The sequence below is a fragment of the Notamacropus eugenii genome, chromosome 3 (genome assembly GCF_028372415.1).
Source record: "Notamacropus eugenii isolate mMacEug1 chromosome 3, mMacEug1.pri_v2, whole genome shotgun sequence".
Classification (NCBI taxonomy): domain Eukaryota; kingdom Metazoa; phylum Chordata; class Mammalia; order Diprotodontia; family Macropodidae; genus Notamacropus; species Notamacropus eugenii.
The window spans coordinates 110,926,740-110,945,069 of record NC_092874.1 but is presented as its reverse complement, the minus strand read 5'-3'; positions in this window follow the sequence as shown (position 1 = coordinate 110,945,069).

The following is an 18,330-nucleotide window of genomic DNA, read 5'->3' as shown; positions in this document are numbered from 1 at the left end:
CTGCCTTTTCAAATATAAGTACTGTTTAATATTTTTTAAATGGGCTGTTAATGTTAAAATAGTAGTTGTACAATTAGTATGTTGAAAAAAAAGGCAAAATGACAACACTTAGTGCATATAGACTCTTAGAATCTGTATCGGGATGACTGCTCAAGGCCAAAAAGTGAATTGTGGAATATCCTGGAGTTACAAGCTCACTTGTAACTAAACATAAATACCCCTATTCAGAAAACTCTTCTTTAAGACTCATCAATTTTTGTTTCCATAAACTCTCCACTCCACCCTGCAATTTAAGAAAGCTAATGCAACTACATTTGGGAGATTCCTCCCAACCCCACATGAAAAGAAGTAGGTGTATACCACTATAAAGCTTTCACTGACTTGGCAGTATTCCTGATGTTTTCCTGAAAGGACCTCATCTTATATAGAATAAAAAGTTTTACTAAGGCCATTTAGGTCTAAGTTATGTGCCAGAGTCATCCCATGAGCAAGGCTATGACCAATTAAACAGCTGAAAGATCTCAAAGTGAAGGTCCAGAAGCAAAGGAGAGAGAGACAGAGATAGTACTTTGTTTCCCTACCAATCAAAATTCCAGAAAGTCCAAATCAATACCTAGGAAGCCTGAGATAACACTCCAGAAGGAAATATAAAGTAACAATCCTTAGGAGACAATTAGCCTCTGTGGTACCAGATATTGATGTTTCACTCCACAAACCTCAGAGACACATTCCTAAAGGAGCTAATCTGGCACATGCAAGACCATGTGCCTTGGATCCCATGAAACAGGTGTGGCATGTGTATCCTTCTGGGTGTCACTAAATAAAAGTGAGATCAAAGACATGTTAAGCATATGCACAATTTAGCTTTTGTTCTATGGGCAGGCAGAGTATTTCGTGGCTGAACTCAAAGGTGGTAGGGAATAATTAACCTGCTTGCCTTGTTAGAACTTAATATAGTGTTTGCCTATCACAAGGGTACCATATATCTGTTCCAATAATTGCATTCTCAGAGCAGCCCAAAACTTGGAAACCACATCTCTGAGTACAAGATAATTATACTCAAATTTATGAAATGCTAAAATAACAACTGGAAGGGAGCCTAGTGACTAGAGGAACTGACTGAATCTAGGCTATATGAAGCAAAGTCTCTGGAGCTGTGGATTAACAGCAGTAGGCCTTGGGCACTCAGAAAACTGGGGCAAGGCCTGCAAGTTCAGTTGAAGCAAGTGGTAGGTTTCTTTAGTCCTAGCGAACCACAAGGCTGTATTCAAAAGGCCACAAGAGAATGTTTCTGTCACTCAGGAAAAAAGAAGTAGGTTTTGGTGGTGCTAGAGACACAAATTTCTGATTTTCTAGAACGTTAAGAACTGTGAGGACTCATTCAATGATGCCACCTTCTGCTGATGTCATCAGCATAGCTAGAATCCCCACCTCTATCATGTAGACAGAATATGCTTGCAATCTCTTATCCATTCACACTATAGGGAATATTTAAAACCAGGATCAAGGGAAGATAACCTCTGTCCAGAGGCAGCAGTCATAGCAAGTGTGGTTGTTGGCTAAACCTGCCTGTTTGACTCTTCTAGAACCTGAGATATTGTTCCCAGTCTAAACTATATTCCCTGCTTGTTTCCTCACATGAGTTTTAAATCTTGAACCCTGACCTATACCTGTTTATTGAGGTTCTTCTGCTGCCTGTGCCCCTACCTGACTTGGACTTCTGAATGTCAAGACCAGACAGCCTACTTGTCCAAAATATACCTGGGTTTTCTTTTTTCAATTTGTCCTGAAACTCTTTTTTGACACAGATTTTGACCTCAGAACTCATGGCAACCGTGCTCTTCTTTCCCATTATCAGCCAACCCCCTTGCTATAATCTCTGCTTCAGCATGGTTCTAGAGTGTTCCATCTCACTAATCTAGTTTAGCTCTTGGTCCTGAACTACCCTGTTCCGCCTTCTAAAACTATCCATGACCTGATACTGACAGGAACAATGAGAACAACTTGTGGAGGTTCAAAGGACACAGGTCACATTTTCATGATTTCATGAAGGGAATGAATGTCAATTTTTTGAAGTGTGGGGGACTTCCAAACTATACCATGGTGTAGAGTGAAAAGAGTTCATTCATTTTAAAGCAATGCATTGGAGAGGAATCTCTGTGCAGAGAAAGACCTACAGTTGTTTCCTCTCAATTGGAGGAAAATATGTAGCAAGAGAAATACATACACTGGAACATAAGAAGCCACTGACTGCCTTGTGCAATTGAAAACTATAAGAGCTCGATCAAGAGAATAGAGATGGTGAGTAAAGACCTAGAGAGAGAGGACAAAGAGGAACTTTAACTCACAGTGATCAATCAGAAATCATTTATTAAGTAATTTCTATGTAGCAGGAACTGTTCTGAGTACTGGGGATATTTTAAATAAAAAGATAGAAAATATAACCCCTGCCCTGGAGATAATGATCTTATGGGGGAGACAACAAATATATTCAAACATCTATATATGAGATACTTAAGAAATCATTGACAAAGGGAAGGAACTAGAATTAAGAGGGGTTGGGAAAGGTTTCTTGTAGAAGATGGGATTTTAGTTAGAACTTGAAGGAAGCCAGTAGGTGGAGAGCATTCCAGGAATGAAAGACAGCCAAAGAAAATATCTAGGGTAAAGAGATGAAATATCTTTTTCCTGGAATAGCCAGGAAGCCAGTGTCACTGAATTGTGAAGAGTACAGCATGGAGTAAGAAGAATGGAAAGTTAGGAGGGGGGTAGATTATAAAGCAGCTATATTAAGCTCCATACACTCTTTTCATACTGATTTTGTTTCTTCTGCAACTCCACAAGTTTGGAGATCAAACAAAGGGATTTTCTATTTGATCCTAGAGGTGAATGGGAATGACTGGAGTTAATTGAGTGAGAGAATGACATGGTCACTCTTGAACTTTAGGAAAATCACTTTGCTGGTTGAATAGAGGATGGATTGGAGAGGGAAGAGACTTGAGGAAGGCAGACCCACAAGCAGACTATTTTAATAATCCAAGGGTAGGGTGATGAGGGACAATACTAGAGTGATTTCAGTGTCAGATGAAAGAGCAGGAAATGGGTTAAATAAGAACTCAACTGGGGAGCTAAGAAATTCCCACATATGTATCTTGGACACAACTTATGAGGACACTGATCTTATGCCTTCTGTTCTCCATTCTCCCATAGGAATAGCACTTTTTTAATTTTAATTTTTTAAATTATTTTAAAAAATTTTTTGGAACAGTGTATTTTTAAAAATCAGAAGTTTTCTATTCTTTTAAGTTATGTTAATTGTGTCTCCTTATTAGGTTTGGAATTTGCTAGATAAATAGGGGATTGATCCTAACTGTTCCTGGTTTTGTGTTTCATTATTTGTGAAAGAGAAATACAAAAAAAGAGGAGGCCATAGGAGCTACCTTGTGGGCAGAAGGATGTTGATAATTTTAAGGAAATAAGGAAATTATGAAGAAGGAAAGGTTTGGGGCAAAAGATGTGTTCTGTATCATACATGTTTAGTTTGAGTAGCCTATATGACATTCAGCTGGAGATGTCTAGCTAATAATAAGGAGATAAATGGGCACTCAATACATAGATCTGGAAATTTCACTAATTAATATTGATGCAAAACATTTAAATAAAATTATAGCAAGAACACTACAGAGAACTATGCAGAAAATAATTTAATACCAAAGTTGGATTTGTGCCAGGGAAATAAGAATGGTTCAACATTAGGGAAATAATTAAGATAATTAATCATATGAACTACAAAAATAACAAAACGCACAGGATTATTTCTATAAGTGTGGAAAAAACCTTTCACAAAATATAGCACTCATCTATGTTTTAAAAAATCTTTTAAAATATAAACATGGAAAGCACCTTTTTTGTTTTATCTTAATTTTTATGATATTTTAAATTTTAATATCAGTTTAATTTCTAGCTATATTCTTCTTCCTTTCCTATCCAGAATAAGAAATAAATGGATAAAAAGTTGTTAGGCAAACCAAACTCCTTAACCAACTAAATATGACATTATTCATGTACAATATTCCACAGTCATCTTCCCCCACCTCTACAAAGAGGCAAGTAAAGATCTGCTGAAAATAGTATGCCAAGGCACTTCCAGTGGAGGACATATTCTTTGAGACCTAAGAGTTTTAGACATGTTGTGGACTCCCTAGAGTTAGTCCTAACTACTGGGAGGCAAATCAGTGGAGAAAGAAACCCTAGGTAGGAGGTTGCCATATTCTCATATCCAGGAGAAACTTAGCTCCATGTGGGCAAAGATATTTCTAGTAGTTTTCCCCTTCTGAATATATAAGTCAAGGATCCTGAGGCTGATTAGCAGAGATAGAAGAGGCTAAACTCAAGGTTGGGAGCTTCAACTGACTTCCTAGCATGAGACTATAGAAGTTCTGTAACCAGAGCTAGAAGAGAACTAGATGCATCGGTGACCAGTGAGCTTCTCTTTATTTCTTATCCAGGTTATTTGCCTTACTTCTTACTACCTGTATGACTGTGCAAGTCATTTAAACTCTTGGAGTTTGATTGCACGTAAAATCAAGGGCTGAGAGAGACCAGCCAAGATGGTGGAGTAGAAGGAAGAAGTATAGCTGAATCCTCCCCACAAAATTAGTCCAGCACACCAGACAGAGTTCCAAGTGAGAAATCTAAGAAAAAAATCACAACTCATTTTTCCCTGCCCAGGTCAACATAAAGGGACAAGACTAACTGAGAAGGGGTCTAGTCAGGAGCAAGAGGCATATAACCTTCTGACTCTGGTACTATTCTGAATAAGGGCTGACCTACAGTTATGTAACAGAATAAGAAAAGGTTTGAGATATGGTTCAGAAGGGTCTGATCTTGTACAGGGCACAGGAACATGTGTCAGTGGGTCACTCTGTTGCTCAGTACAGTGCTGGATCACAGGTCCAAGGAGGACTGCAGAAGAAAAAAATACCTAGAGGTGATGGTCCAAGATAAGGAGTGATTGCAGACCCTTGGCTATATAATGAGCAAGGAAGGAGTACAGAAACAAGCAACAGCTATGTGGCTCTTACCCACTGACTAAAGTGGGGCTTAGTTCTAGACCTCACCTCAGTCTGAAGCATCCACAGAATAACCAAGGTAGGAATCTCAGACTGAAGGGGAGCCTGTAGTTCTAGGACGCTGTACTTTCAAAACTTTCTAGAAGGTTAACGGTAGCTGAGTTCAGTAGCAATCTACTGGAGCTCTAAGAGGGGCAAGCCTATAGTTGGGTTGCTCAAATCCAAACCCCAGGTTGAAATTTATAGAGCTCATATTAGAAAAAGAGGACTCAGGTTTCAAATTGGATGTGACCCCTTTGGAATACTAAAAGTCCATAGGTCCTCAGCCCAAGGTATCCCTAAGATCCTGGAATAACAAACACTTAATACCCTGAAAAAGTAGCAGTACGATCCAAGAAGACACAAACATGGCCCAGATATTCCCTCCTGAAGTCTACATAGCCTGTCCCTAACACAAAAATTGAATTCAGGAATTAGCTAGAAGAATGAACAAGCAAGAATGTTATGGGAAGCTAAGCGGTTCTATGGATAGAGCATCAGGCCTGAAGTCAAAAAGACTAATTTTTGTGATTTCAAATCTGGCCCCAGACACTTACCCTAGGCAAGTCACTTAACCCTGTTTGCCTCAGTTTCTCATTTGTGAAATGAATGGGAGGAAGAAATGGGAAACCATTCCAAGAAAACCCCAATAGGTCATAAAAAGCTGAATATGACTGACATGATTGAACAACAACAAAAAGAGTATTTGCATGACAGAGGTGCTCAAGGCACAGACTCAAAAGAAAAGAATGACTCCAAAACATCTATAAGTCACAAAGAAAAATACAGTTCAGTCACAAGTTAAACTAGAATTTCAAAAAGAGATGGAGTAATAGTTATTATTTCTTTAAATTTTTTTTTGATATCTCAAATTCTTTGAGAGCATTTATTTTGGAATCATCAGACTGAGTTGCAACAAATTTGAACAACACACCAATGCCACTTATGCTGATGGGGGGGAGGGGAGAGATGGGGAGAAAATTTGGAACTCAAAATCTTGCGGAAATGAATGTTGAAAACAAAAAATTAATCAATAAAAAATTAAATTTAAATATTTAAAAATGGAACTATAAAATGAGTTATTGACCCATAGTCAGAATGTCACCAACAGGCCTGAACTGCCCCTTTTTGTATCACTAATAGTCCAAAAGACATAAGCAAAATTCAGTGCCCACTTCAAAGAATTATTTTTGCTTTTATCTTTTCTGTTTTTCTTTCTTTAACCCAAACTGCCCTCTAGAAATTGGCTCACTCTTCAACTGCTCAGGGGATATTACTGATAGTTTTTAGCTAATACGGAAGAAGCAGCTATATTAAGCTCCATACACTCTCTTCATACTGATTTTGTTTCTTCTGCAACTCCACAAGTACATTAACTTTTCATTATCTTCAGGGGCAAGAAGGAAGAAATGCATCATCATCATTTCATGTCTATGCTGGTGCAATATATGCTGGAGATGACAAAATCAATGTTGACCTGGAAGGGCCTTCAAAGTCTAAGTCTAACTTTCATTTCCAAGATGTCCAAAATTGGGCAAGATACCAAATAAAAAAATAGTGGAAAATCATCTATATTTTACACACCTACTCCCCCCATCAAAGGGTGGAGGGAGAACAGACATTTAGAAATGTCTGATTGATAGATACATTTTCTTAACTTTATAAATTGTTTTGATGCCAATTAGTTACACACTATAACAATGACTTTTTTTAAATGAAAATGTTATGGAAATAGGTTTTCACAAATGACATTCTTTTCAACAATCATGAATGAAAAATGAAAAGAATACAAAATCTCATGTCAAAACAAAAGACATTAATAAAACATTTTATAAATAAATAAAATTGAAGTTTTAAAAGGAAACCCCCAAAACTATGAAGTATAGAGAATAATGAAATGGGATCAGAAATAGGAATTGTGTTCAAATTCTTCCAATGACATGTATTCACTTCACAGCCCTAGGGAGGTCACTTAGACTCTCTGTGTGCAGACAATTTTTTTCTATTGTTGTTCCTTTATTTGTTTTCATTTATTTATTTGTTTGTTTGCTTGTTTGTTTCTTTATTTATTTTTAGTTTTCAACATTCACTTCCACAAGATTTTAAATTCCAAATTTTCTCCCCATCTCTCCCCTTCTCCCACCCCAAGGCACCATGCATTCTGATGACCCCTTCCCCCAATCTGCTCTCCCATCTATCACACCCCTCCCTTGCCTTATCTCCATCTTTTCTCTTTTCTTGTAGGGCAAGATAGATTTCTATACTCCATTACTTATATTTTTTATTTCCCAGTTGCATACAAAAACAATTCTCAACATTTGTTCCTAAAACTTTGAGTTCCAACTTCTCTCCCTTCTTCCCTCCCCACTCATCCCCACTGAGAAGGTAAGCCATTCAATATAGGCTATACATGTGTAGTTATGCAAAAGACTTTCATAATAGTCATGTTGTGATAGACTAATTATATTTCCTTCCATCCTATCCTGCCCCCCACTTATTCCATTCTCTCTTTTGACCTTATCCCTACCCAAAAGTGTTTACTTCTAATTACTCCCTTCTCTCATTACTCTCCCTTCTGTCATTCCCCCCCATTCCACTTATCCCCTTCTCCACTACCTTCCTGTAGTGTAAGATTAATTTTCATATCAAATTGAGTGTGCATGTTATTCTCTCCTTGAGCCAAATGTGATGAGAGTAAACTTCACTTTTTCCCTCTTACTTCCCCGCTTTTCACCTCCATTGAAAAAGCTTTTTCTTGCCTCTTTTATGAGAGATAACTTGCCCCATTCCTTTTCTCCCTTTTCCCTCCCAATATATTCCTCTCTCACCCCTTAATTTCATTTTTTTAGATATCATCCCTTCTCCCTTCTTATTCAATTCACTCTGTGCCCTCTGTCTATATGTATATGATCCCTCCAACTACCCAAATACTGAGAAAAGTCTTAAGAGTTACAAATATTATCTTTACATGTAGGAATGTAAATAGTTGAACTTTAGTAAGTCCCTTCTGATTTCTCTTTCCTGTTTACCTTTTCATGCTTCTCTTGCTTCTTGTGTTTGAAAGTCAAATTTTCTCTTCAGTTCTGGTCTTTTCATCAAGAATGCTTGAAAGTCCTCTATTTCATTGAATGATCATTTTTCCCCCAAAGTGTTATACTCAGTTTTGCTGGGTAGGTATTTCTTGGTTTTAATCCTAGTTCCTTTGACTTCTGGAATACCATGTTCCAAGCCCTTCCATCCCTTTGTAGAAGCTGCTAGAGACTGTGTTATCCTGTTTGTATTTCCACAATACTCAAATTGCTTCTTTCTGGCTACTTGCAATACTTTCTCCTTGACCTGGGAACTCTGAAATCTGGCTACAATATTCCTAGGAGTTTTTTTTTTCTGGATCTTTCAGGAGGTGATTGGTGGATTCTTTCAATATTTATTTTACCCTCTGGTTCTAGAATATGAGGGCAGTTTTTACTCCTCTCCTGGCCTATGATCTTGTTTGGGAGCAACCACAAGCACTCTTCTGCCCAGCATCTGTGAGTAGAATTTCCTCTCCAGAGCCTCCACCAGCTGCACCAGGCCAGAGCTCTTCCTCACCCCAGAACTGCTACTCAGGGCTGAGATCCAGATCAGCCACATGATTCCCCCAGGGTCTTTAGGCTGAGGGCTCCTAAAATGGATGCTGTACTGCAGCAACCATCTGCCACCCTGAGGCCGCACAATGTTCTCTTCTCACCCAGGTGAAAGAACTTTCTCACTGACCTTTGAAGCTGTCTCTGGCATTTGTGGTTTGAGTAATCTGGGAACTGCAGCTGCTGCTGGGCATTCTTCCCCCTGAGGCCTGCTCCAGTCCTGGCCCTGCCACACCTCACCACCAAGGCTGGGCTGGGATCCCTGGGCTGCATTCCACTCCACGCCAGGTGTGATAGATCTTTCCTGTTTGCCTTCCAGCTGTCTTGGACTAGAAATCTCTTTCACACTGTCATTTTGTGTCTTCTACTGCTCTAGAATTGGTTTAGGGTCCTTAATTTTTTTTATAAATGTGATTGTAGAAGAAAAATTGCAAATGATACCAAAATTGTGGGGAAAAGAATTGAAAAAAGAATTGACAACTTGACACAAGAGATACAAATCCTTACTCAAGCAATAGACTCCTCAAAAATCAGAACAGATCAAATAGAAATTACTGACATCATGAGATGATAAAATAAAGTGAAAAAGATTTTAAAAAATATATGGAAGAAAATGTCAGTATCCCATAGCAAAAACAACTGAATTGGAAATCAGATCATGGAGAAATAATTTCAGAATCACTGAGCTATTTGAAAACCATGACCAAAACAAAATCATGTTTCAAGAAATCATGAAAGAAAACAGCCCACATAAAAATTGGAAAAAGTCCCACATGTACAAAAATATTTATAGCAGCTCTTTTTATAATTGCCAAGAACTGGAAACTGAAGGAATGCACATCAATTGGGGAATGGCTGAACAAGTTGTGGTATATTAATGTAATGGCATACTCTTGTACTATAAGAAATGACAAACAGGGGGACTTCAGAAAAACTTGGAAAGACTTATATGAATTGATGCTGAGTGAAATGAGCACAACCAGGAGATCATTATACACAGTAACAGCAAGAGTGATTGAGGACTGTTTCTGATAGACTAAGCCCTTCACAGCAAGCAAAGCAAGAAATTCACAAAGAACTCTTGAGGCAAAATGCCCTCCACATCCAGAGAAAGAACTATGAAATCAGAATGCAGAAAGAAGCAGGCTATTTTCTCTTGTTCCATGTTTTGTTTTGTTTTGGTTTTTCTCATAATTTCTCTGATTCATTTTAATTCTTCTATGTAGCATGACTAATGTGAAAATGTGCTTAATAAGAAGTGTGTGTAGAACCCATAGAAGATTGCTTGCTGTCTAAGAGAGAGGGAAGGGGAGAAAATTTAAGATTTATGGAAGTGATTGTTGAAAATTGAAAACAAAAAAAATTAAATTTTTTAAAAGATAGAGCAGTAGCAGAAATGAGTGGAACATGTATCCCTAGCCCTTGTACTCAGAACCTATTCTGTATGTTTGATTCAGCATAAAAATCTTTATGAAAAACAAAATAAAATCTCCAAACTAGTAAGAAAGAAAGAAAGAAAGAAAGAAAGAAAGAAAGAAAGAAAGAAAGAAAGAAAGAAAGAAAGAAAGGAAGGAAGGAAGGAAGGAAGGAAGGAAGGAAGGAAGGAAGGAAGGAAGGAAGGAAGGAAGGAAGGAAGAAAAAGAAAGAAAGAAAGAAAGAAAGAAAGAAAGAAAGAAAGAAAGAAAGAAAGAAAGAAAGAAAGAAAGAAAACAACCTAGCTCTCTTAGACCCAGAGGGCAAGTGAGGATAGAAAGAATTCATCAGTCACATTCTGAAAGAAACTCCAAAATAAAAACCTACAGGATTATGATAGTAAAAATTCAGAGTTTTTAAGTCAAGTGAAAATACTGCAATCAGAAATAAATAATTCAAATACTCAGGAGCCAGAGGCAGAATAACATAAGATTTAATAATCACCCCTTATAAAATGAGTGAAGAGTTTGGAATATAATATTTCAGAAAGCAAAAAAAAAAATAGATATATAATCAGAAATAACAAAGACAGTTTTTGGAAATCTGAAGGTCACAGCTAGGCCATATTTTTTCATAGACCTAAGAAGATTATTATTTTAAAATTTATTTAGTATTTAATTTTTCCCCAGTTACATGTAAAAACAATTTTTAACATTTGTTTTGAAAACTTTGAATTTGAAATTCTCTTCCTTCCTCCCTCCCCACCCACCCCTCATTGAGAAGGCAAAGAATTCCATATAGGTTATATATGTGTAGTCATGCAAAACATATCCATAATAGTCATGTTGTAAAAGAAAACATAGATTAAAAAAACTCAAGAAAGAGAAAGCAAAAAAGAAGTATGCTTCAGTCTGTATTTAGACACCATCAGTTCTTTCTCTGGGGATGGATAGCGTTCTTCATCCTAAGTCCTTCAGAGTTATCATGGATCAATTTATTGCTGAGAATAGCTAAGTAATTCACAGCTGATCATCTTACAATATTGCTGTTACTTAGTATCCAGTTCATTTCACTTTGCATCAACCCATACAAGTCTTTCCAGGTTTCTCTGAGAGCATCCTGTTCATCAATTTTTATAGTACAATAGTATTCTATCATAATTACATACTACAACTTGTTCAGTCATTCCCCAATTGATGTACATCCTCTCAACTTCTAATTCTTTACATCCAGAAAAGAGTAGCTATGAATGTTTTTGTATATGTAGGTCATTTTCCTTTTTGTTTTTTATCTTTTTTTGGATATGGACCTAGTAGTGGTGTTGCTATTTCAAAGGGTATGCACAGTTTTATAGCCCATTGGGCATAGTTCTAAATTCCTCTATAGAATGGTTTAATCAGTTCACAACTCCAATAACAATATATTAATGTCTAATTTTTCCCACATCCTTTTCAACATTTGTCATTTACCTTTACTGTCCTATTATCTAATCTAATATGTATGAAGTAGTACCTCAGAACTGTTTTAACTTGCATTTCTCTAATCAGCAGAGAGTAACAATTTTTTTCGTATAGCCATAGATAGCCTTAATCACTTTATCTGAAAACCAATTACATTCTATGTAATCCTGTGTAATTAATCCTTCATCATCTATTAACTGGGGAATGGCTCCTACTTTCACATATTTGACACAGTTCTCCAAATGTTAGAGAAATGAGGCTTTTATCAGAGAAACTTACTTCAAAAAAAATTTTTATAGCTATTTTTGCTAACTGTATTTCCCTCCATCCTATGCCTCCCACCCCCATTTATTCTATTCTCTCTCCTTTCACTCTGTTCCTCCTCAAAGTGATTTGCTAATGACTATCCTTTCCCCCAATTTGCCCTCCTTTCTATCACACATTCCTTTCCTTAGCCCCTTCTTCTATTTTTTTTTTTTGTAATGTAAGATGACCTCTGAAGATTATTGAAAAAGAATAGAAAGACTTATAGCTATTTCTCAACTGTTACGAAAATTAACCATGTAGTAGGGCATGAAAACCTCACAACTGCAGAAAAACAGAAATGGTAAACACATCTTTTATGGACTACAATGCAAGAAAATGATATTAAATAAAGGGTCACTTCAGAACAATAAAAAAAAATGATAAGAAACTAAATAACTAAATCCTAAAGAATAAGGTCAAAAACAGATAATTAAAATAATACATAATTTCATTAAAGTTAATAACAATAATGAAACAATATAGCAAAATTTTTGGGTTGGAGCAAAGCAATCCTTTGGAGAAATTTCATATATCTCTAAATACTTTCATTACTTAAAAATCAATGAATTGAACATGCTATTAAAAAACAACTAGAAAATGAACAAGTTTTAAAACCCTAATTAAATACCAAAAGAGAAATCCTGAAAATCAAAGAAGAAATTAACAAAATTGGGAGAAAAAACCAACTAAGCTAGAAGCTATTTTTAAACCACAAAATAAACCATTAGCTAATTTCATTTAGAAAAGAAAGTAGAAATACCAAATACCAATATAAAATATGAAAAGGGTGAATCCACAACAAATGAAGAAGAAACAAAAGTAAAAAATTGAAATTATTCTGCTTAATTTTATGCCAATAAAATTAACAATCTAAATGGAATGGATGAATATTTATAAAAATATAAAATTCTAAATTAGCAGAAGAAATAGAAGACAACCCAATCCCAGAGAAAAAAAATGAAACAAGCGGGGGCAGAGCCAAGATGGTGGAGCAGAAACATACAAATATGCTAGCTCCGAACCTACAGCCCATGAAATATCTGTAGTAAAGAGCTGCCAATAAATTCGGGAGCAGGAGAAGCCACATAACAGCGGAGCGGATAAGATTTCTGTTCCAGAGGGACCTGCAAACCTCTCACAAAAGGTCCATCATGCTGCGGACGCGGAGCCCAGCCCAGCCCTGCCCCGGTCCCGGCACCGAGAGGAGAAGATCCGAGCGGGGATCAGGGACGGGATCTCCAGCAGCCGCGCGGGTCCCTCCACCCACAGGTGACGGGGGTGGGTGAGAAGGTCTCTTTGGTGGGTCGAGAGGGGAGTGGGGTGCCCCCATACTGAGGCCCCCTCGGGAGGCAACAGCGGAGGTGGGAGCAGACCAAGGCTCCCCAAGCAGGCAGGAGCCCGGATCCATTGTTGAAGGTCTCTGCATAAACCCCAGAGGGAACTGAGCCCGTGAGGCGACCCTGACCCCACCCGGGCAGCTGAACTTGATCTCACACTGAATAGCAGCGCTGCCCCTACCCAAAGCCCTGAGCCTGGGAAGCAGAATTGGAGTCTCAGACCCCAAGCACTGGCTGGGAGGATCCGGAGGCGAGGTGGGTGTGAGGAGAATATTCAGAGGTCAAGTCACTGGCTGGGAAAATGCCCAGAAAAGGGAAAAAAACCAAGACTATAGAGGGTTACTTTCTTGGTGAGCAGGTTTCTCCTCCCCTCCTTTATGATGAGGAAGAGCGGTGCTCACCATCAGGGGAAGACACGGAAGTCAGTGCTTCTACATCCCAGCCCACTCAATGGGATCAGTTCTGGGAAAAGGTCATAAAGAGCTCAAAAAATTTTCAAAATGATGTTGGAGAGGTGGAGGAAAAACTGGGAAGAGCAATAAAAGACTTGCAAGCAAAGTATGAACAACAGATCAGCACCCTGCTAAAGGAGACCCAAAAAAATGCTGAAGAAAATAACACCCTGAAAAATAGGCTAACCAATTGGCAAAGGAGGTTCAAGAAGCCAATGAGGAGAAGAATGCTTTCAAAAGCAGAATTAGCCAAATGGAAAAGGAGATTCAAAAGCTCACTGAAGAAAATAGTTCTTTCAAAATTAGAATGGCACAGATGGAGGCTAATGACTTTGTGAGAAACCAAGAAATCACAAAACAAAACCAAAAGAATGAAAAAATGGAAGATAATGTGAAATATCTCATTGGAAAAACAACTGACCTAGAAAAGAGATCCAGGAGAGACAATTTAAAAATTATGGGCTTAGCTGAAAGCCATGATAAAAAAAAGAGCCTAGACATCATCTTTCATGAAATTATCAAGGAAAACTGCCCTGAGATTCTAGAACCAGAGGGCAAAATAAATATTGAAAGAATCCACCGATCACCACCTGAAAAAGATCCAAAAAGAGAAACTCCTAGGAATATTGTGGCCAAATTCCAGAATTCCCAGGTCAAGGAGAAAATATTGCAAGCAGCTAGAAAGAAACAATTCAAGTACTGTGGAAATACAATCAGGATAACACAAGGGCATGGAATAGGATATTCCAGAAGTCAAAGGAACTAGGACTAAAACCAAGAATCACCTACCCAGCAAAACTGAGTATAATACTTCAGGGGAAAAATTGGTCTTTCAATGAAATAGAGGACTTTCAAGCATTCTTGATGAAAAGACCAGAGCTAAAAAGAAAATTTGACTTTCAAACACAAGAATGAAGAGAAGCATGAAAAGGTAAACAGCAAAGAGAAGTCATAAGGGACTTATAAAAGTTGAACTGTTTACATCCTACATGGAAAGACAATATTAGTAACTCTTGAAACTATTCAGTATCTGGGTACTTGGTGGGATTACACAAACACACATGCACACGCACACACTCATAGAGACAGAGTGCGCAGAGTGAATTGAATAGGATGGGATCATATCTTAAAAAAAAATGAAATCAAGCAGTGAGAGAGAAATATATGGGAGGAGAAAGGGAGAAATGGAATGGGGCAAATTATCTCTCATAAAAGAGGCAAGCAAAAGACTCATTAGTGGAGGGATAAAGAGGGGAGGTGAGAGAAAAACATGAAGTTTACTCTCATCACATTCCACTAAAGGAAGGAATAAAATGCACACTCATTTTGGTATGAAAACCTATCTTACAATACAGGAAGGTGGGAGACAAGGGGATAAACAGGGTGGGGGGGATGATGGAAGGGAGGGCATGAGGAGGAGGGTACAATTTGAGGTCGACACTCACAGGGAGGGACAGGATCAAAAGAGAGAATAGAAGTAATTGGAAGCAGGATAAGATGGAGGGAAATATAGTTAGTCTTATACAACACGACTATTATGGAAGTCATTTGCAAAACTACACAGATTTGGCCTATATTGAATTGCTTGCCTTCCAAAGGGAAGGGGTGGGGAGGGAGGGAGGAAGAGAAGTTGGAACTCAAAGTTTTAGGAATAACTGTCAAGTACTGTTCTTGCCGCTAGGAAATAAGAAATACAGGTAAAGGGGTATAGAAAGTTATTTGGCCCAACAGGACAGAGGAGAGGATGGAGACAAGGGCAGAGAGGAATGATGGAGGAGAGAGCAGAGTGGTGATGGGGGCAATTGGAATGCTCAGTGTTTTGGGGTGGGGGGGAGGGGACAAGGGGGGAGAAAATTTGGAGCCCAAAAATTCTGTGAAAACAAATGTTAAAAGTGAAATAAATTAATTAATTTTAAAAAAAAATTAAACAAGCCATTATTGAGCTTTCAAAAGGGGGAAAAACACCGGGGGAAAAATAGATTTACAAGAAAATTCTATTAAATATTTGAAGAAAACATAGTTCCAATATTACATACAATGCTAGGGAAATATAGGAAAAGAAGTTTTTTATACCCTACTATGTGGTCAACCTGGCAAGATACCTAAATCAGGAAGAATCAAAACAGAGAAAGAAGCTATAGGCTAATATCCTTAAAGAATATCAAAGCAAGAGAACATCATGAAATGCAAAATGGATAACTTTGATTACAATCAATGGAAAAGCTTTTGCCCAAACAAAGCCAATGCAACCACGATTAGGAGAGAAGCAGAAAACAGAATTTTTACAACTAGTGTCTGTGATAAAAGCCTTATTTCTAAAATATATAGAGAACTGAGTCAAGCTTATAAGAATAGTAAGCCATTTCCCTCATTGATAAATGGTCAAAGAATATGAACAGTCAGTTTTCAGAGGAAGAAATGAACGTTATCTAAAGTCATTTAAAAAAATGCTCTAAATCACTATTGATTAGAGAAATGCAAATCCAAACAACTCTGAGATACCACATCACACCTATCAGATTGGCTAATATGACAAAACAGGAAGATGATAATTGTTGGAAAACATGTGGGAGAGTTGGAACACTAATTCATTGTTGGTAGAGCTGTAAGTTGATCCAACCATTCTGGAGAGCAATTTGGAACTATGCCAAAAGGGCTATAAAAATGTGCATACTCTTTGGCCCAGCAACATTGGTTCTAGGGTTGTATCCCAAAGAGATAATAAAAATGAGAAAAGGACCCACACGTACAAAAATATTTATAGCAGCTCTTTTTGTCGTGGCAGAGAATTGGAAACTGAGGGGATGCCCATCAACTGGGGAATAACTGAACAAGTTGTGGTATATGAATGTAATGGAATACTATTATGCTATAAGAAATGATGAACAAGAGGACTTCACAAAAACCTGGAACGACTTAGATGAACTGATGCTGAATGAAGTGAGCAGGGTCAGGAGAACATTATACACAGTAACAGCCACAGTGTGTGAGGACTATTTTTGATAGATTTAGCCCTTCACAGCAATGCAAGGACCTAAAAACATTTCCAAAGGACTCATGACGCAAAATACCTTCCACATCCAGAGAAGGAACTATGCAGTTGGAATGAAGAATGAAGCAGACTGTTTTCTCCTTTGTTATGTTTTGATTTTCTCATGGTTTCTCCCATTCATTTTAATTCTTCTATGCAACATGACTGATGTGAAAAAGGTTTAATAGTAATGTATGTATGGAACACATATGAGATTGTATGCCTTTTTGGGGAGGGAAGGGGAAAGGAGGGGGAAAAATTTGAAACTTATGGAAGTGATTGTTGAAAACAAATAAATTAATAAATTAGGAGGGGGAAAGAATATCAAAGAAAAATTTTTAAATAAATATTAGCAGGGATACTATAGCAACAAATCACAAAAATTATACAGTACCATCAATTAAATTTATACTAGGAATTCAAGGGTTGGTTTAATATTTGGAGAACTATAATTATAATTGGTCACATTAAAAAAATGAACCACACAAATCATATGATTATATTAATAGATGCAGAAAAAGCTTTCAACAAAATTCAATTCCCATTATTCTTAAAAAAAACAACCCAACACTATAATGCAATAATAGGAACAAATGGATCTTTTCTTAATGATATAACAGCTATCTAAAAGGAAGATCTGCACTGATATATGTAATGATGATAATCTAAAGGTCTTTCCAGTAAGATCAGAGATAAAGCAAGGATGTCCAATATCATCATTACTATTTGATACAGTACTTGAAATGCTACTCAAAGCAAAAAGAAACAACAAAAGGAAATTGAGGGATTAAACACACAAAGAAGAAACAAAATGATTGCTTTTTGCAGATATCATAAAATACTTACAGAAGTCTAGAGAGTAAACTAAAAAATAAATTGAAACACATAATAAATTTAGCAAACTTGAAGGATGTAAAGCAAATTCACATAAATCATCAGAATTTCCATAAAATATCAATAGCAAAATGCCAGCAGGAAGAGATAGAAAAAGAAATTCCATTTAAAGTAATTACAGAAAACATAAAATACACGGGATCTAGCTGTGAAGATATATAGAGAAACTATGTTGACAAAATTATAAAATATCCTTTATACAAATAAAGACCTAAATATTGGAGAAATGTTCATTATTCATGAGTGGAATGAGCTAATAAAATAAAAATGACAATAAAACCTAAATTAATTTACTTATTCAATGCCATACCAATCAATTTACCAAAAGATTACTTTGTAAAGCTATAAAGAAAAAATTCATCTGGGGAAGAAAATCAAGAATTTCAAAAGAAACACTGGAAAGAAAAAGTGGGCAGGAAGGTCTCCTAGCAGTACTAGAACTCAGACCATACTACAAAGCAGTAATGATCAAAACATTTTGGCACTTGTTAAGAAACAGACTAATTGGTACTGATAAGGAACACAATAGATAGAAGCAAATTAGTACAGTATCCTACTGTTTGATAAACCCAAAGATCTAAGGTGTCACAGTAAAGATTATTCAGTTAAACTCTTGGGAAAACTGAAAGGCAATCTGTCAGAAACATCTCACATTGTATGTCACAATTAGCACCAAATGAGTACATACAGGTATAAAGATTGA